Source organism: Triticum dicoccoides, chromosome 5A (genome assembly GCF_002162155.2).
Source record: "Triticum dicoccoides isolate Atlit2015 ecotype Zavitan chromosome 5A, WEW_v2.0, whole genome shotgun sequence".
Classification (NCBI taxonomy): domain Eukaryota; kingdom Viridiplantae; phylum Streptophyta; class Magnoliopsida; order Poales; family Poaceae; genus Triticum; species Triticum dicoccoides.
This window is the reverse complement of record NC_041388.1, coordinates 531,012,819-531,033,268: the sequence shown is the minus strand read 5'-3', so window position 1 is coordinate 531,033,268 and position 20,450 is coordinate 531,012,819. Positions and strand designations below refer to the sequence as shown.

General features: G+C 50.3%; 2 non-coding genes across 2 annotated transcripts; one reads left to right on the top strand and one right to left on the bottom strand.

Annotated features, from left to right (window-relative positions):
* Positions 1-15,416: 15,416 nt before the first annotated feature.
* On the top strand, positions 15,417-15,519 carry LOC119304465. Its single transcript, XR_005148289.1, has one exon. It is a non-coding gene; the product is annotated as a U6 spliceosomal RNA (small nuclear RNA).
* Positions 15,520-20,141: 4,622 nt separating this feature from the next.
* Positions 20,142-20,215, bottom strand: TRNAN-GUU. The gene has a single exon. It is a non-coding gene; the product is annotated as a tRNA-Asn (tRNA).
* Positions 20,216-20,450: the final 235 nt, after the last annotated feature.

The window sequence follows — 20,450 nt, the reverse complement described above, 5'->3', positions numbered from 1 at the left end:
TGTGTTTTCGAGCTTATGTATTCGAGCCCTCGAGGCCCCTGGCTTGTAATATAAAGCTTGTATTATTTTAATTTGTGTTTAGAGTTGTGTTGTGATATCTTCCCGTGAGTCCTTGATCTTGATCGTACACATTTGCGTGTATGATTAGTGTACGATTGAATCGAGGGCGTCACAAGTTGGTATCAGAGCCGACTGCCTGTAGGTAGCCCCCTTTCCAACTCCTTGGCCGAAGTTGAGTCTAGTCACTGAAAACTTTTACTAACATTGGCTGTGTGGCTTACGGGCCCACGTCGCCATTGGGTGGTATTAGCATCTTTTACTCCTCGTCTATACTCTGGGACTCTGAACTCTCTTCTACTCGGGTTAAACGAATTTACTAACATTAGGATCCCGTGACCACATTCACCCCGAAGTTGGATGAAGCCATAGTTATTCCTTAGAATAGCATTTTGAGTAGTGCACACCCTGTCGTGTTGACTACGGAGTGGAATCCATCGTACCTCCTTCATTATGCATGTTTTCATCATGAATGATCCTTATCTTTGCAAATGCTCAATGCTGAACTACCCCTGTTACATGTTAGCAGGATGGTTAGACCCGCTGGTCGTGGCTGTGGTGCCAACGACCCACCACCGCCTGAATTCTTTACTGGAATGATGCAACAGTTTGAGTTAACTCGCCAGTTCATGGAAGGAATGATGGCTCAGTTTCCTCGTCCGAACATGAATCAACATCCAACCCGAGTAACTCTGCAGGACTTCATGCGCCTCAACCGAACTATCTACCACAGCTCAACTCAACCCCTTGATGCTGATGACTGGCTCCGCGACATCACATATGAAATGGAGTCTGCTAGTGTTGCCCCTGCCAGCTATGTCACCTTTGCATCTTTCTTTCTGAAGGGTCCTGCTGCTCAATGGTGGGACAGCCACAGGCGTACCCTACCTGCTGGAACGGTCATTACTTGGCCGGATTTCCAAGCTGCCTTCCGTGCCCGTTTCATTCCTCAGGGAACCATGGACAGGAAGAAGCGAGAGTTCCGCAACCTCACCCAAGGCAACAAGACTGTAGATGCTTATCAACGGGAATTTCTGGACTTGTCACGTTATGCTGAAGAAGACATTGCAACTGATGCTCATAAGCAAGAGAAGTTTCATGATGGACTTCACCCTGATATCAAGCTAGCATTGCTCGTTCATGACTTTGCCGACTTCGCCACCTTGGTGAACAAGGCTATTCAGGTTGAGACTGGTCTTCAGGAACACCAGGGATCCCTCAGGCATAGCCGTGACGCTGGCCCATCTTCGGGCCCGTCAGCGCAGAAGCGTCGGATATGGATTCCCCACAGCATGTATCGTCCAACTGCACCTGCACCAAGACAGTCATATGTTGCACCTCGTCTGCCTCCTCAACCGCAGAGGCAGCCCCTTCGGGCTGTACCACCCCAAGCTTCTGCTCCCAATCCCAATGATGGTCTGTGCTTCAAGTGTGGCCTTCCAGGTCACCGCTCCAGGAAATGCCCTCAGAATCAGAATCAGCTGGCTCTGTCTTCAACTGACCGTAACAATCAACCCCATAACAACAATGCCAGACCTTATGGTCGTGGTCAGGCTAATCATGTTGATCTGAATGAAGCTCAAGACCAGCCTGCCACTGTGATGGGTACTCTCCTTATTAATTCAGTACCAGCTTCTGTTTTGTTTGATTCAGGAGCATCACATTCATTCATGTCAGAAAATTTTGCTTACGCACATGACATTCAATGCGAGCCCATGAACACTCCGATAGTGGTACGCACCCCTGCGGGCCGATGTCAAACTACCATGATTGGTCGCGATGTTCCTGTTGAAATTGAAGGGTTGGAATTCCTTGTTTCTCCCATTATTCTGGTGTCTTCCAATATTGACCTCATTCTGGGAATGGAATGGTTGAAAGCGCATACTGCCTCTATCGTTTGCGCTACCAAGGTCGTTCACCTCCTACATCCTTCAGATGAGATTGTAACCTACCATGCTCAGCTTGTTCAAAACGCTGAAGCACGACTTTATGCTTTGAATGCGTTGAACGCGGCACCTCTTGAGGGAATTGAAAAGATTCCAGTCGTTCGCGACTTCCAAGACGTATTTCCAGAAGAACTTCCAGGAATACCCCCTGCCCGGGCTGTCGAGTTCGTCATCGACTTGAAACCAGGCACCGTTCCTATTGCAAAACGACCCTACAAGATGCCACCTCATGAACTCCTTGAGCTTAAGGAGGAAATCGACAAATCTCTTCACAAGGGTTTCATTCGTCCAAGTTCCTCTGCTTGGGGAGCACCTTCTCTCTTCGTCAAGAAGAAGGACGGTACAAACCGTTTGGTCCAAGACTATCGTCCTATCAACCAAGCTACAATTCAAAACAAATATCCCCTTCCTCGGATCAATGATCTGTATGATCAACTTGCGGGTTCATCGATATTCTCTAAACTCGACTTGAGGTTGGGTTACCACCAGATCCGTGTTCGTGAAGAGGATATTCCAAAGACCGCATTTGTGACTCGTTATGGTTCTTACGAGTACACCATCATGTCATTCGGTTTAACCAATGCTCCAGCTACATTCTCTCGTCTGATGAACTATATATTCATGGATTACCTCGACAAGTTCGTCGTAGTCTATCTGGATGATATCCTGGTATATTCGAAGAATAAAGAAGAACATGCTGAACATCTTCGTTTTGTTCTGGAGAAGCTTCGAGAGCATCAACTTTATGCCAAGTATTCCAAGTGTGAATTCTGGTTACCCGAAGTCACCTACCTTGGTCATGTTATCTCCAAGGATGGTATTGCCGTCAACCCAGAGCGCGTTCAGGCTATTCTTGACTGGACCCCTCCGAAGACTGTCAAGCAAGTCAGAAGCTTTCTCGGACTGGCCAGCTATTGTCGCCGCTTTGTCGAGAACTTCTCCAAGATCGCCAAGCCACTGACTAATCTGCTTCACAAAGGCGTTAAGTTCGATTGGACAGACAAATGTCAGGAAAGTTTCCAGGCATTCAAGGACAAACTGACTTCTGCCCCAGTGCTTGCTCCCCCTGATTCTCGCAAGGACTTTGTCATCTATTGCGACGCTTCACGTCAAGGATTAGGCTGCGTCCTAATGCAAGAGCGCAAAGTGATTGCCTATGCCTCCCGTCAAGTGCGTCCTCACGAAGAGAACTACCCAGTTCATGATCTCGAGCTTGCTGCGGTTATCTTTGCACTGAAACTATGGCGACAATACCTTCTCGGTAATCGTTGTGAGATCTTCACCGATCATCAGAGTCTGAAATACCTGTTTACTCAGCCAGATCTGAACCTCCGTCAGCAGCGATGGATGGAAGCTATTGCTGACTACAACTGCGGTATATCTTATACACCTGGCAAGGCTAATGTAATGGCCGATGCCCTAAGCCGAAAGTCTTATTGCAATAATCACCAGGTCTACAAAGCTCAACCCCGCCTTTATGAAGAGCTATGCAAGCTGAACCTTCAACTAGTTCCACAGGGTTCTCTGAATAACCTTGTTTTGGAACCAACTCTTCTGAAAGCAATCAAGTCTGCTCAAGCCAAAGATGCTCATGTTGATCTGATGAAAAAGGATCTTGCCTTAGAGAAATCCAGAGATTTCTCACTTGGTGAAGATGGAACCTTATACTTCAGAGATCGCATTGTCGTACCCCGGTTCGAGCTTATAACAGAGAAGGTGATGAAAGAAGCGCATGACACCCCTCTCTCTATTCATCCAGGAAGTACCAAGATGTATCTTGACATCCGTCAGAAGTACTGGTGGTCTAACATGAAGCAAGACATTGCTCGATATATTGAAGAATGTGACGTTTGTCGTCGCGTCAAAGCAGAACATCAGAAACCGGCTGGACTTCTACAACCGCTTCCGATTCCTGAATGGAAGTGGGATAAGATCCAAATGGACTTCGTCACTGGCCTTCCCAAGTCTCAGAAAGGTAACGATGCTATATTTGTCGTCATCGACCAATTCTCGAAGGTTGCTCACTTTCTGCCAGTCAAGGAGACTATCACTGCTAGTCAATTGGCAACCTTGTATATCTCCCGAATTGTGTCACTCCACGGCATTCCGAAGGAGATCAGTTCAGACCGCGACAGTATTTTCACTTCTAAGTTCTGGGATAGTTTCCAAGAGGCAATGGGAACTCATATTACCTGGAGCACTGCTTATCATCCCCAATCCCAAGGCCAAGTCGAGCGAGTCAATCAAATTCTTGAAGACATGCTTCGAGCTTGTGTTATTTCTTTCGGCAAGAAGTGGGAAGAGTCTCTCCCTTATGCGGAGTTCTCTTATAACAACAGCTATCAAGCCAGCTTGAAGACGGCACCCTTTGAAGTGCTTTATGGACGTAAGTGCCGAACACCTCTGAATTGGTCAGAAACTGGGGAACGAGCACTCATTGGTCCGGACATTATTCAACAAGCTGAAGAGCAGGTTCGCATTGTCCGGGATAATCTCAAGGCGGCCCAATCCCGCCAGAAGAGCAACTATGACCGGAAACACTGGGGTTCAACTTATCAACCTGGTGAACAAGCTTATCTGCGTGTCACTTCTTTGAGAGGCACTCATCGGTTCGGAGTCAAGGGAAAGTTAGCTCCTCGCTACATTGGTCCCTTCCGTATTCTCGCCCGTCGTGGGCTGGTGGCTTATCAACTGGAGTTGCCACCTCAGTTCTCTCACATTCATGACGTCTTCCATGTGTCGCAACTTCGTCGATTCTTCAAGGATCCGGAACGTGAAGTGGACCCGAAATTGATTGAAGTTCAAGATGATCTCACTTACAAAGAGCATCCGATCTGCATTCTTGAAAAAGCTGAACGTCGAACCCGCCAGAAGGTTACCAAGTTCCTCAAGGTGCAATGGTCGAATCATACTAAAGAGAAAGCCACTTGGGAATGCGAAGATAACCTCCGGGCTGAATACCCCGACCTGTTCCCTTCTACCTCTTAATTCTCGGGACGAGAATTTCTTTTAGAGGAGGAGAGTTGTAACACCCCGGTGTAATGATGCTACAGTAACCCCTGGGGTTAAGTTAATCTTTTTGCTAAACATGTGCCTGATCATTATTGTCTCATGTTCTTTCACATTCCAATTGAATTCAAATTCAAATTCTGTGTGAAATTCAAAATGCTCAGACATGAACACAAAAAATGTTCATCATGTGCCAAATAATCCACAACTAATATTGGTGGTGAACCAACATTTTTTGCAAAAGGTTTAAGTGGCCTAAGCTACTTAAAACAATGGCCTAAGCAATAAATTAAATGCCTTTTTAATTTATAAAATTGGCATTCTTTTTCTAAAGTCTCACAATATTTTCGTGGCAGTGCAATATACTTCTTTGAAATTATTTTGTCCAATGGCATAATTTTTGCAAAGTTTTTATTGGCTAAAAGAAAAAGAAAAGAAAATGCAAGAGCTGTTTACAAAAAAGGAAAGGGAAACCCCCTGCCCCTGGGCCTAAGGCCGCAGAGACAGGCCCAGCTGGCCGTCGGCCCACCCCAGCCGGCCCACTCCCCCTTTCCTGTCGCTCTCCCCCCTCCTCCTGTTCCTCCGACCGGGCGAGGCAGAGCGCGCCCGTCCCCGTCGGACCCGCCTCGCCGGCGTCGCCCGAGCGAGGGGATAAGGCTTGCGCCTCCTCGCCTCCTCGATCCCCGCCTCCACTTGCACCACCCACTCCGCCTGCTCCTCCTCTCCCTCTCTGTCTCGCTCGCCCGCCTCACCCGAGCACCATCGCCGTCGTCCCACCTCGCATCACCGCGGCGACCGCTCCCCTCGTGCTCCTCCGCCGTAACCAGCCGCTCCTCTGCGCTCCGCTACGTCGACTACGGCCACGAACGCGAGCTGGCAAGCCCCGCAACACCGGATCCCCGTCTTCTTCCTCCCCGGGTCGTCGGACGCCGCTGTCGTCGATTCGGCCTTCCCTTGTGCTCCTAACCTGTCGAGGGCCTTTCTTGCACCGCGCGGTGAGCCCCTCATCCTCTCCCCTCACTCCCATGGCCTCTGGTGATCCCGTCGCCACAGCGCCCGCCATGGCCGAGCTCGGTTCCGCCGTGCAGCTAGTCGTCGTCGCTGTAGTCGTTGCCAAGGCCGGGCAAGCACGACAACGTGCTGAGGGCGCCTCCCTAGTACCGCCCGAGCCTCTAGCTCGCCACCTCGTGCCCTCTGGCCGCGTACCGCACCTCGGCCGAATTCCGGCGCCGCCACGGTCGACGCCGCCGTCGACTCCGTCCGCTTCAGACCGCGTGAGTGCCGTAGATCGACGCGGATCGTTTCCCTCGTTCGAACGCGCTAGGCCGCGCGCCAAATGGTCGCCTAAGGCCGTTTTCCGGCGAGATCCGAGCCGCGCCGCCGCGTTTAGCATCGCCGGCGTTGAGCCGCCGGCCACCGCCGACGTGGCACACCTGGGGCCACCCCCAGGGTCGCTGCCAGCGGGCCCTATGGCCCCCAGTTGACCGGGTTGACCCAGTCAACTGCTGACTGCGCAGCCCAGTACCACTGACGTGTAGGCCCCACCACATAATTAAGCTAATTAAAATGTTTTTATAATTAGAAGTAATTAGTTTAGCTAATTAGTCACTGACATGTGGGGCCTAACTGCTAATTAACACCCTGTTAATTTAATATAACCCACTGTTAGCCCTTTGTCTATGACATGTGGGACCCGTTGGTCAGTTTGACCTGGTCAGCGAGTCTGTTGACTGCTGATGTCATCAGCACGTCATGCTGACGTCATTTTATCTTTCTATTATTTTAAATAATTCCAGAAAATGCTTTAATCTTTGAATAATCATAGAAAATAAACCGTAACTCGGATGAAAATGTTTTCTATATGAAAGTTGCTTAGAAAAATCCAACGAATCCGAATATGCGGTCCGTTCATCTGTCACATGCCCCTAGCATGCTGAACATGGAACTTTCCCCCTCCGGTCATCTGTCTGACACAGGTCCGGAACCGGGAACACCTTCCCGGTTGAATTCCCCCTTCACCTATAACGTCTAGGACCGCGTTAGAGCACGCTTAGCGCTACGTATCGTCATGTCATGCTTATTGTTACCTCTGTTTGCTATGTATTTACTGTTTCTTCCCCCTCTTCTCTCCGATAGACCCCGAGGTCGCTGATGCCCCGGTGATCGACTACGTCATCGACAACGACCCCTCCTTGCCAGATCAACCAGGCAAGCCCCCCCTTTGATCATCCCGATATCGCCCATTCCATTTTCTCATGCTTGCATTAGATTTTGCTACTGTTATTGTTTGCTCCTATTCTGATGCATAGCCTGCTTTTGTATCTGCTGTTGTACCTTACCTGCTTATCCTAAACTGCTTAGTATAGGTTGGTTAGTGATCCATCAGTGACCCCCACCTTGTCCTTGTTGCCCCTGCTTCATCATTGAAGACCCGATCAACGGGATCGAAGACCAGGCCCCGGCACCGCACATCACTTTCCCCTTAGTTGCTCGACACTACTGGGATACTATCGAGTGCCGAGGGTGAGACCTCTACAACACTTCTGATGTTAACCCTGTAGTGTAGCTATTCGGTCGTGGTCATCGAGGGTGATTTCCTCTTTAACCACTTCCGATACGACTCTGTCGTGCAACCCCTCAAGTGTGAACCTCGGGGGTGATTCCTCTTACGTTCACCTTGATGATTACATTGAGTGGAATTCACCGGGGGTGATTCCTCGGGTTTTCCCCTTAATGTTTGGACACACGGATACTTGGACTTTACCACTGTTACTTGGAAAGACGGGTCGACCCTGAGGGGTACCCGCGCGAGCTTAATTGCGAGTGATGTGGAGTCGGGTTGACCTGGAGGGTGCCCGCGAGATAATTACGAGGCGTGGCCGGGCATTCCTAGCCCTTGCCGCAAGTCCTCGAGACGGGGCAACGGGGTCGCATCTTTCGTGAGTCTCTGCTTGTTACCGCGCGTTCCTAATCCACTACGATTTGGATATTTGATCCGAGGGGCCTCTGGCCTGATAGCACTAACCATCACGTGGGCATAGTATGGGCGTTCTGCGTCGTATACATTAGCCAAAGCTTAATAGACGTCAGCGACTGAGTGGCGCGCATCGGGTTGGACTGCGCAAGCGCCTGCCTTGTTGAAGGAGGTAGCTAGGTCTGCTCACCGGCCGCGTACGCAACGTGCAGGAGTTTCCGGGGAGATGGCCCATGACCCCTGGGGGCATAGGTTTAGTCCGGCGTGCTGACCTCTCTGTTAAGTCTAGGTCGGGTTGCGGCGTATTGTTTGGCCGAGGCCGGGCATGACCCTGGAAAGTGTGTCCGGCCGGAGTTAAGCGAGCGTGGTGGGTAAGTTGGTGCACCCCTGCAGGGAAGAAAACATCTATCGATAGCCTGTCCTACGGTAACGGACACTTGGAGTTGTATCCCGATCGATACAACTAGAACTGGATACTTGTGATGATAATTGGATGGTGATGAGTAATGGATTGTGATGGTAACTGGATAGTATGGCTCTGGGATTTCTTTCTCAGGGAGTCGAGAAAGGATCTCTGGTCGAGGTTGATAACACTACTACTACTTTACTTTATGCTACTCTACTCCCTCCTGTTGCTGCAAGATGGTGGGTTCGAGAAGATGCTAGTCTTCGATAGGACTAGGCCTTCTCTCTATTCTGGCATTTCTGCAGCCCAGTCCACATATATAGCCTTCCTTTGATAATGCTGCATATGTAGTGTAGATCCTTGCTTGCGAGTACTTTGGATGAGTACTCACGGTTGCTTTGCTCCCCCTTTTCCCCCTTTCTTCTTCTTTCCGGCTGATGCAACCAGATGACGGAGCCCAGGAGCCAGATGCCACCGCCGATGCTTACTACTATGTGGAGGCCGTCGATGACCAGGAGTAGTTAGGAGGCTCCCAGGCAGGAGGCCTTGCCTTTTCGATCGTAGATGCTTTTGTGCTAGCCTTCTTAAGGCAAACTTGTCTAACTTAGGTCTGTTCTTAGATTTTGTTGCTTCCGCTGACTCTTGTGTTTTCGAGCTTATGTATTCGAGCCCTCGAGGCCCCTGGCTTGTAATATAAAGCTTGTATTATTTTAATTTGTGTCTAGAGTTGTGTTGTGATATCTTCCCGTGAGTCCTTGATCTTGATCGTACACATTTGCATGTATGATTAGTGTACGATTGAATCGAGGGCGTCACACCCGCTCTCAAAAGACGCCGCAAATCCGGCGATCGGACGTAGTCTGGCGTTACAAAAAACAGAGCGCCGCCGCCGCAAGTTCGCGTGCGCAATGATTCACTCGGCGGGGTCGGCTCCGGGCGTTGGCGGAGTCGGCATGCGCGGGCTCGGCGGTGTCGGAGCTGCTTCGGTGCTGGGCTGTGTTGGTGCGGCTTCGACACTGTTGGGTGGCGATGTAGAGGCGTCGTTCGGGCTTGGCGTCCGTGTGGTCGTGGGCGTCGTTGGCGTTGCCGTCGGCAGCTCGTTCAGGATGAGGCCGCGCTGCACCAGGTACCACGCCTTGAGCTTCTCGTCGTTGCTCTGGAGCATGTCCACCGCGCCCATCAGAAAAGCCATGTCGGTGTTCCTCTTCTTCGCGGCGACGTTCGTCCAGAGCAGGTCGAGCTTGATGGCGTTGTTCTTCATCAGCGACGACCACTGCGCCTCGGTCTTCTCTTCGCGTAGGACGGCCCGGGCCTGGGCGTCGGCGAGGCAATGCTCGATGGACTCCTGCACTCGCGCGGTTGCCGCGTCGGTGTTTTTCCCCTTCTTTGCCAATTTGTGGCCGTCCGGCCATCCCTCTGACGCGCCCGGAGTCGTCGCGTCCGGCTTGTATGTCTCCTTGGCCTTGTCGAGGGCACGTCGGACTTCCGCCCACTTCTCGCACTTGTCAATGCGCTTGTAGACGTGGAGGTGCTTGAAGTCGGCGTCTTGGTTGTCGCCCCGATACATGGCGAACATACGCAGCAGCTGCGCGGAGGGACGAACAGTTGGCGGGCGGCGGGCGTAGACAACGAAGATATGCGGGCGAACGGCGTGCGTACCTGATCCTCAACGCTGGCGCCGCTCTCCCGGCGAGCCGCGACCTCCTCGACGATTCCATGCCATTTGTTGCATGCCAACTGGATACACCCCCAATGGTTCGCCATCGCCTTGAAGCCGCGCTGCATGTAGACGCCTTTGAAGTAGGGGTCGACGAGCTTCCGCTCGTCGAACTCGGCCTTGATGCGGTCCCAGTACGTCTCCAAGCTCTGGTTCGCGCCGGTGGACGGGTCGAGGCAGACGACTTTCCATGCTTCAGCGAGGCATTCCTCCTCCTTGGACGTCCACTTGATGCGCGGTTCGCCTGACCTAGCCGCCCGCTTCTTCTTCTTCTGGCGCCCCTTCGTCGGAACAGGAGTCGGCTCCTCCTCCTCCTCCTCCTCGTCCTCCTCTTCCTCCTCGGGTTCCTGCGCGTCCTCGCCGTAGACGTAGCCGAGCTCGGCCTCCATGTCGCCACTGAGATCCACTACCTCATCCTGGGTGGCGAACCCGGGAGACACGGCGGCCGCGGTCGATCCTGTCGCGATGATGTCGTCCATGTCGGCTCCCATGTCGTCGGCGTCGCCGAGGTGCGAGAAGGGCAGCGGTCCACGGTAGAGATGGGGCATCGGTGTGGACGCGTAGGCGGCGGGCGGCGAGTAGTTGTATGGAGGGTACTGCATGCCGACGAAGGCGGGCGAGGGCGTGCGCGTAGCGGGGTGACCATGAGGGAAGGTCACGTTTGGGTTGAACCCATCGTGCGCGTCGCCGTCGGCGTAGCCGGGCGACGATGAACCCCATGGAGATCCGGCGCCTTGCTGTCCCCAGGGCGCGTACTGGGCGTGGCTGACGACGGGTGGATTCATCCCCGCCTGGTCGACCGATGAGGAATACGCCGCCGCGCGCGCCGCGTTGTCGCGGACCTTCTTGGCTATGGCCCTGTTCCGCCTGTCGGCGGTGACTGCTTCGCGCCGCTGAACTGTTAGGGAACGTAGCATAAATTCAAAATTTTCCTACGTGTCACCAAGATCTATCTATGAAGTCATCTAGCAACGAGGGAGGAGTGGATCTACATACCCTTGTAGATCGCGCGCGGAAGCGTTCAAGAGAACGGGGTTGATGGAGTCGTACTCGTCGTGATCCAAATCACCGATGATCCTAGCGCCGAACGGACGACACCTCCGCGTTCAACACACATACGGAGCAGCGACGTATCCTCCTTCTTGATCCAGCAAGGGGGGAGGAGAGGTTGATGGAGATCCAGCAGTACAATGGCGTGGTGGTGGAAGTAGCGGGATTCCAACAGGGCTTCGCCAAGCGATGCGGGAGAAGGGAGATGTGTCATGGGAGGGAGAGGGAGGCGCCAGGGCTTAGGTGCGGCTGCCCTCCCTTCCCCCTACTATATATAGGGCCAAGGGAGAGGGGGGCGTAGCCTCGGCCCTTCCTCCAAGGAAGGGTGCAGCCAGGGAGGAGTCCATCCTCCCCAAGGCACCTAGGAGGTGCCTTCCCCCTTTAGGACTCTTTCTTTCCCTTATCTCTTGGCGCATGGGCCTCTTGGGGCTGGTGCCCTTGGCCCATATAGGCCAAGGCGCACACCCCTACAGCCCATGTGGCCCCCCGGGGCAGGTGGACCCCCTTGGTGGACCCCCGGACCCCTTTCGGCACTCCCGGTACAATATCGATAATGCGCGAAACTTTTCCGGCGACCAAAACAAGACTTCCCATATATAAATCTTTACCTCCGGACCATTCCGGAACTCCTCGTGATGTCCGAGATCTCATCCGGGACTCCGAACAACTTTCGGGTTACCGCATACTAATATCTCTATAACCCTAGCGTCATCGAACCTTAAGTGTGTAGACCCTACGGGTTCGGGAGACATGCAGACATGACCGAGATGACTCTCCGGTCAATAACCAATAGCGGGATCTGGATACCCATGTTGGCTCCCACATGTTCCACGATGATCTCATCGGATGAACCACGATGTTAAGGACTTAATCAATCCCGTATACAATTCCCTTTGTCTAGCGGTACGATACTTGCCCGAGATTCGATCGTCGGTATCCCGATACCTTGTTCAATCTCGTTACCGGCAAGTCTCTTTACTCGTTTCGTAACACATCATCCCGTGATCAACTCCTTGATCACATTGTGCACATTATGATGATGTCCTACCGAGTGGGCCCAGAGATACCTCTCCGTTTACACGGATTGACAAATCCCAGTCTCGATTCGTGCCAACCCAACAGACACTTTCGGAGATACCTGTAGTGTACCTTTACAGCCACCCAGTTACGTTGTGACGTTTGGCACACCCAAAGCACTCCTACGGTATCCGGGAGTTGCACAATCTCATGGTCTAAGGAAATGATACTTGACATTAGAAAAGCTTTAGCATACGAACTACATGATCTTGTGCTAGGCTTAGGATTGGGTCTTTGTCCATCACATCATTCTCCTAATGATGTGATCCCGTTATCAATGACATCCAATGTCCATGGTCAGGAAACCGTAACCATCTATTGATCAACGAGCTAGTCAACTAGAGGCTTACTAGGGACATGATGTTGTCTATGTATCCACACATGTATCTGAGTTTCCTATCAATACAATTCTAGCATGGATAATAAACGATTATCATGAACAAGGAAATATAATAATAACTAATTTATTATTGCTTCTAGGGCATATTTCCAACATGAACTTCCACCCTCCATTCGGCGTTCGACAGGCCCGGTGGCTTCGATGGCGGCGCCCTCGGCTTCCTCTGCTTCGGCTGGGCCACGGCGCCAGTCGCGGTTGCCGCCGCGCGCGGCATGGCGTACTTCTTCGGCGGCATGGCGGCGACTGGAAGCCGAGCGGGAGGGGGTTTGGCGGGAGAAAGGAAGAGAATGGCGGGAGTAAGGCGAGCGAGCGGGAGAGATGCGAGGGAAAAGCGTCAAGAAACGGCGGGAAAAGGCCCTCGGGTCGCCTCCAGGGCGGGCTCACGCGCCTTTTTCGCTTGTGCCGGCTCCCCAAGCGCCCCCCAGGGCGCCGGGTTCGGCCTGGGTCCGCCGGCACTAGTTTTGGCCCGAGCCGGCGAAAAACGGACTTCTGGGAACGCGACTGAGGTCTTTTTTTGACGCCGGCGTGGCAAAATCGCCTGGGAAGGGCCTGTTGGGGGCGCGGCTGGAGATGCCCTAACGTACTCAGTAGCTACGATGTGGTTTGGCATGCAAGACGGTCCGGTAGTGGTGACTGACAGACAGACAGACAAATCCGTTCGTTGCCGTGTACCGACCGATGAAGAAACGTCGCCCGGCCGCGGGGTCGTTCGCTTCCAGGCTAAGGTTTCTGCCGGAGTTCAGGTAAACAAAACAGAAAGAAAAAGGCTTCTGCCGGAGTTTCTTTTGCTCCCTCTCGTGGCCACAGCAGGCCGGCTTTGGGTCGCACTTTGGACCGCAAAGGGGGCTCTTCGCTTTTGCCGTCCCGTCCCTGTCTCTCGCTTTGGGTCCCCGTGCGTGCGCCTATGCGTCACGTACGCGCGGCAGCAGCCAGTCGCGGTGGAAAAATCAGCCCGCGTAGCGTAGCGCGTGTAGGCGAGGTGCATGATCGCCAGGACGGCGGAATCAACGGTGCAACAGCTTTTTCAGGGGTTTGAAGCCGGCGACGACGGTTCTGAAGCCGACGAGCAGCCAAGACCGTGCCGGGGTTTCTCCTCCTTCGTTTCTTCTCGTCAACGAACGATTCGAGAAGAGCGACGTGTTTTCAGGACGTATTAAGTCTGTCGATCGTGTCGACACACTTGGACCCTTGTTAGTTACGAGCACACTGCACAAGCAAGCAAGCAAATGCTAAGTTGCTAACCGCTGACTGCCGCTTTCAGAAAAGACATCGCTGCGGGTCAACTGCTTTGTACTGATTCGTGATATAAATAAAAAATTCTTAACAAAAAAGAAAAAACAGGCTGCAGTGGCGTCATGGTGAGGGAGACATATGCAATTCATCCATACATGTACGTGCATGGTATGGTACGTGCACCGTGCCGGCAAATCAATGCCCGTCAGGCTCCGCGCCCTGCCTAGCCTAGCCTAGCAAAGCGACTATAGTAGTAGTGTCAATCGCGCACGTACAAGGACACTGCAGTCATTCTGAATTTTTGACACATCGTCGTTGGTTAGCTAACCGTTTCGATGCGCATGGAGCCAGCGCAGCCTCTCTGTACGAGTTCCCGCAAAAAAAAAGCCTCTCTTTACGAGTACGACCGATGATGTCGGAAGAATATCTGCTAATCCCATTCCTAGGGTGCTCCCGGTGCTCCAAACTCGGTAGCACATTTTTAAATATTCTATTTTTTTGAAAAAATCCATCATATAGACACAACTCCAATATATGTTGTCACAAAATTCGAAATCAAAATTCAAAGCATAGCTTTAGAAACATAAATGACAAATTCGATAGTAAATACTCCCTCCATTCCTAAATACTTATCTTTCTAGGCATTTCAACAAATGACTACATACGAAGCAAAATGAGTGAATCTACACTTTAAAATATGTCTACATACATCCGTATGTAGTAGTCATCGGAAATGTCTAGAAAGACAAATATTTAGGAACGGAGAGAGTACTACACAACATAAGTTGGGCTTTAGATTTGGCCCATTATCGCATTGATGTCGATTTTGTCATTCTTGTATCTCGAGCAATGTTTTGAATTTTTTTGACAACATACATTGATGTCGTGTCTATGTGCTAGATTTTTATTTTTATATTTTTTCAACCATTTAAAAATATGCTGGTGAGTTTGAAGCACCAGGAGCACCCTAGAAGTGGGAGTACCAGACATTCTCCCCGATGATGCCTTAGACTTAGATAGACTGCCCAGTCCTTGCATCGGAAGCACAGAACCGTCCACGGACAGAATTCACTCCATCAACAACCACCACCAGCAGTAGTAGCTTTCTTCACGTGAAAAACAACCACATATACATGCCTGCCGTAGACGACACCCATGTACTCTACTCTACCATATATGTACGGTCGAGACGATACATCGCGCCTACGTGCCCCCAAAGCATGGAATCAATCGACATGACACATGAACCTCACGTGAGCACACCTCATTTCGATTTGTTTTTTCGAGCAAATCCTCATTTTTGATTTCCGGCTCGGCTCCTCAAGTTGGGCCCGCAGCAGGCCATATGGGAAATGCTCCGGCTCGATTCCTCAAGTGGGCCGGCTGAGGGAGGATCAAGTCTACACGAGGATACAGCCCACTGGCCGTTTGGTGGCGTCCCGCGGTCCTGGTGCTTGCTGAGCGCAGCGAACAACCCTGTTTAGTACCACCTCGCCTAGCGAAAGACGGGTCGACCAGTTTATAAGCCCGACGCTTGCATCTCCCTCGTCCCTTCGGGGACATCCGATAAAATTGGAACGATACAGAGAAGATTAGCATGGCCCCTGCGCAAGGATGACACGCACAAATCGAGAAATGGTCCAAATTTTTTCGAGATTTTGCGCGCCGGTCCCCGGTATATTACAGATAGGCCCCTGGCCTTTCCTCTTCTGTAGTTATTACCTTACGAGCTGGTCTTTCTCTGTACAAGCAGGTCCTTCCACCACCCCCCTTTCTTCTTATCAAGTCCTTGGCGTACATATTTGTTTTTGGGCGAAGGTCCCTGCTATCTTGCAGATATACACCCAGGCGGTCAGGCCTTTATTTATGTCCTTCCATTCTTCAATATCTTTACAAGCAGGTCCTTTCACTAGTCCCTTTTCTGCTAACCAAGTCTTTGGACTTGTATGTTGGTGTGTTTACTTGTTCGTTAGGCCGCCTTCATATGCACCCGTAAAAAGTACACGCCCTCGAACATCCGCATCGTTTTGGGCAGAAATCAGTCTAATCTTGTAAAATACATTTGTAAATCAGTCCATTTCTCTTGCAACGACTTATATCTGCTTTTACATTGTGTAATCTCTTTTTAAATCACATCTTATTACCTGTATATCATTTTGTCTTTGATTTTGTTTTCTTGTGTATGGTGCTACAGCAAGACCAACTTGACCCAGGAGTAGTTGTATGTTTTATTTTATCACCATGTGTATAGATGGCCACATTCTCACCCTCTTGCGGTCCCAGAAAAACCTTGTGCGGCCGTGTTCGAGCAATGTGCCTCTCATATTGTACGTGGATCAATTTTTTCACCCCCACTAAAGCTCAGCGTCCTACCTAGCCTAGCAAAGCTACTTATCACGCATATACAAGGACCCTACAGTTATTCTGATTTTTTTTGAAAAGGAGAATGACCCCGGCCTCTGCATCTGGACGATGCATACGGTTACTTTATTAATTATTTTCATAAGACCTTGCAAGACTAAATCCACCGTCTAAACAATAACTGTTGCTACACCTATCCAATTGATGAAGGGGCACATATAGTCTGAACCTAATACCAAACAGACACCGCAACCAAACATAAACATCTAAGACCTGAGGTCCCAACCAGGACGCCTGCCTGGTATGAGGCACCTACCAGTCCGTCGCACTCCTTAACCAGGACGCCTGCCGGGTAGGAGGCCGCCGCAGCCACCTGCCACCAATCCATCTTCAGAGCTGTACAGTTGCATGTACCGTGTCAGGTCTCTCTGCCATCGACGCCGCCACGACGCCTGACAGCGTCGTCCTCCTGCGCGAGTCCATCCTCTCACAGTGAACTCTGAGTCTACACTGCGCCACGCCGTCAAGATCCGTCGCCATCAGTGTGTAGGATGAATCACCGCTTCACCAAAGAATCCGTCCTCTGGTCCCTCAATCACGTGTGTACCTCCAAAAATGACGCCCCCAAGGGAGGAACAACACTAGAGTGCCGCCGTCATCCGATCTAGGGTTTCCCCCGGAGGTAGCAGAGAGTGGCTTTGAACTTCTCCACGGCGATGCCTTCAAGAAGGGAACGACGCAGATAGCGCCGCCACCGCCGGCCTTAGCAGACGCCGAAGGCAAGTTTTCACCCAGATCTGTTTGAAGGGATCCAACTCTCGTGCACGGGCCGCCGTCACCACCAGCACCACCAGGCAGAACCCTGGAGCACCGGTACATCAGCGAGCCGCCGGCACCACCGCATCCAGATCGCCGGCCACGCCGGGCCGCCGCCATCCCCCGCGCCGTCCGGGTCAGAGACGGAGCCGCCGACCGCGCACAGGGACCACCGCCGCCTGCACACGCCGGAACGCCGCCGAGAGCCCAGCGCCCGCCACCGCTTGCCGAGGGCCGGCGCGCCCTGAGCGGAGTCCCACACACACCAGGGAAACCGCGAGCGTGAGTCCTGCCGTCGCCCCCAAGCCCGCGCCGACGCGCCCCGCCAACAACCGCCGCGATCCGCTCGCATCAGATTCAGCGAGTCGTGGGAGAAGAGATCCCGCCGCCGCCGACACCGACCGGGCTTTGCCTGGCGGCGCGCCCCGGCGGCGGCGAGGAGGAGAGGTCGGGGGAGGGACGAGGACGCGGCGGTGCTAGGGTTCCCCCGCGCAGGGGCGACACGGGAGGAGTCGGGAGTCCAGTTATTCTGAATTTCTAATACATAGAACGTACGTGCCCCTAAAAAAGCATGAAATCGACGGACATGACACGTGAATCTCACACAAGTTATGCCTCATTTTTCAAGAGAAGAAGGCCTCCAGCCCGGGTCCATTTCACAGAAACGAAGCCAACCATCGTTCAGTTATACTCCCTCCGTTCCATAATATAGCGCATATAGATTTTCTACAAAGTCAAACTTTATAAACTTTGACCAAGTTTATAGAGAAAACTATTTATATCTACAATACCAAATGTATATAATATGAAAGTATGTGTTGTGATGTATCTAAGCACACGTATTTGGTATTCTAGATGTATATGATTTTCTCTACAAACTTGGTCAAAGTTTATAATGTTTGACTTCTAGAAAAATCTATATGCGCTACATTGTGGAACGGAGGGAGTACTACATGCATGGGCGTTCGCGGCAGCAGGCCGAAGCGCCCATGCCCATCCGAGCCAATGCAAATTCAATAAAAGGAAAACAAAAACCGTCCGACAGGGTTATGGGATATAATAGCACACACACTACAACTTTGAAACAATCTCTCAACTCTGGGCCATCTTACTTCAGAGATGATTCCGTTGCATATTTCACCAGACCAGCTATGATGGCCTCCCAGTCTGAAGATTCAGCATCTTCTATAGCAAATTTGTCGCTGAGGAGATTTTCAAGCCATGAGTCTGTCTTCCTCAACCGAGATCCGGCCACATCATCGGAGGTGTGCTCCTGGCCAGCAACCAAAAAGATGCAAATGATTTCCACCATGCGTTTTTTTTTTTTTTTGCAAGCCCTGATCACTAGATCGCTCATTGAGAGCATGCTACCGCAATGCTTCTCATCAGAATCACCTGCAAATTAGTCCCGGAACTTCTGTTAAAGCAGAGCCCATTCCTATTTTTCCAAAGAAACCAGAGAGTTTGCTGCATGTAAAAGATTTATAGCTCGGTGCTTTTTGTTACTAACCCACCATCTAGCAATGGATTCGCATGTAACATCTGGGTTAATCCCAGTCAAAAGCACTCACATTTGTCCATACTTCAGTAGCGATAGCACAGCCAAAAAACAAATGCATGCAAGGCTCTGGTTCTTCACAGAACAGACAAGATAAATCAACAAGTGAATGCATTTTAACCAGGCTATCTCTAGTGAGCAATTTCTCCATACTTCAGTAGCACTTTTCAGTTACACTAAAATGAGCTTCCAACTGTCCAAGCAACTGTGTTGCAGACAACACTGCCACAGAGCAGCAAGACACCAATTGTTTCTAGCACCAGCAGGGCAATACTCATAGCTGACTGAAGTTTGAATCAACACCTACAGGTCTCAGTTAATTTTCGACAAGTGTGATTTAGTTTGTTCCATCTCCACGTCTGCAAAACAGAGACACGAGTTCATGGACATCTCCGCATCTGCGAAAAACAGAGACGAACAACACTTCAGTGGCTGTACCAACTATGTATAGTACATATTTTCAAATATGTCAGTGTATAGCATGAAGTTGATACTTATTCGGTTGTGGGCTTCAAGCAAAATATGATGCCTCTTTTTGCAGGTTATTTGTTCGACATACATGACCAATACTCACTCAATATAGTTTTATTGTTAATTATGCAAGGACCATGACATGGCATGTGCATGTGCTCTTTTTAGGTGGTTATCTTGAAGATAGGCTAAATTCTGCTTTGTCCAAAGATGTTGTCTGTTGTTGGTTACTCAGGCAAAGAATGCAAGATCGATTGTGTTCAGTTCATACACACTTCACCTAGCCCACTTGTCATGCTCTTTAGCTAAAATTGCCACAGCTGTGTCCCCCACACTTTGGCCAACCAGATAACCATACGCCATGAGTGATCTAGCAATAATGGACCTTTCCATTCTATTACTTCTAGAATGTAAGACACAACTTAGGCTAACAAAAATGTTATATTCACCTCGCAGAGACTTCATGACAGAAAACACTGAGGCAGGAGTTTCTTAGACAACATAAGCTATTACACATCTACATCCTCTTTGACCAGCCTTCAGAGAACCCGGTAAAAGGGCGAAATATATCTAGAGAAGCAAGACTCAAGGAGCTGAAGCACTAAATGGCGAAAACAAAAACACAAAAGAAAAGATTGAGACATAAATTGGAATGAACATAAACATAAAATATAGTTCACTTATGAACAAAATGACAAATAAACTCAAAATAAAATAGCAAAAGATCATATACATAAAAGGACACGTGCAATTTCCTGTCTAGTACAATTTGATGGGAGACTTTCAACATGCAGAGTGTTTGATGCATCTGAAGGAAGAGAAGGCCCATAAGAACCAATAAAAGGTATCTGTAAAGGCATGTTTAATTATAGGCATTGATCATTATACAAGCAGTCCTGCATACTGTCTTGTTCATACAAAATAAATAGATTACCCAACAATCTTGAGTTTATATGTTGAAATAAGCACATGACATGACCGGAGCAGAGAATATAGTAGGGAGAACCATACAAGGCATGATGGGATAAATAGCTATGACGAATCCAACACCTAGTGGGAAAAAACTCGCTAGAAGGAGGGCTTGAACCTCCGACCTTGTGGTTAACAGCCACACGCTCTAGCCAACTGAGCTATTCCAGCTATTTTGATATAAAAAGTATTTAACTCTACATAATATCACTAAGGCAAGATATATAACATACAAAAGCTATGTGATCTCTTCGATGGCGAATTCCATCTCAAGTGATTGCAAAATGTATCAATTTTCTAAATATTGATGTCAATCCATGAGATTGGAGATCGACATAATACACCCACCAGACACATAAACCTTTTACTTATGTTAAACATTTGTAATAAAAAACCTTTGGATGCT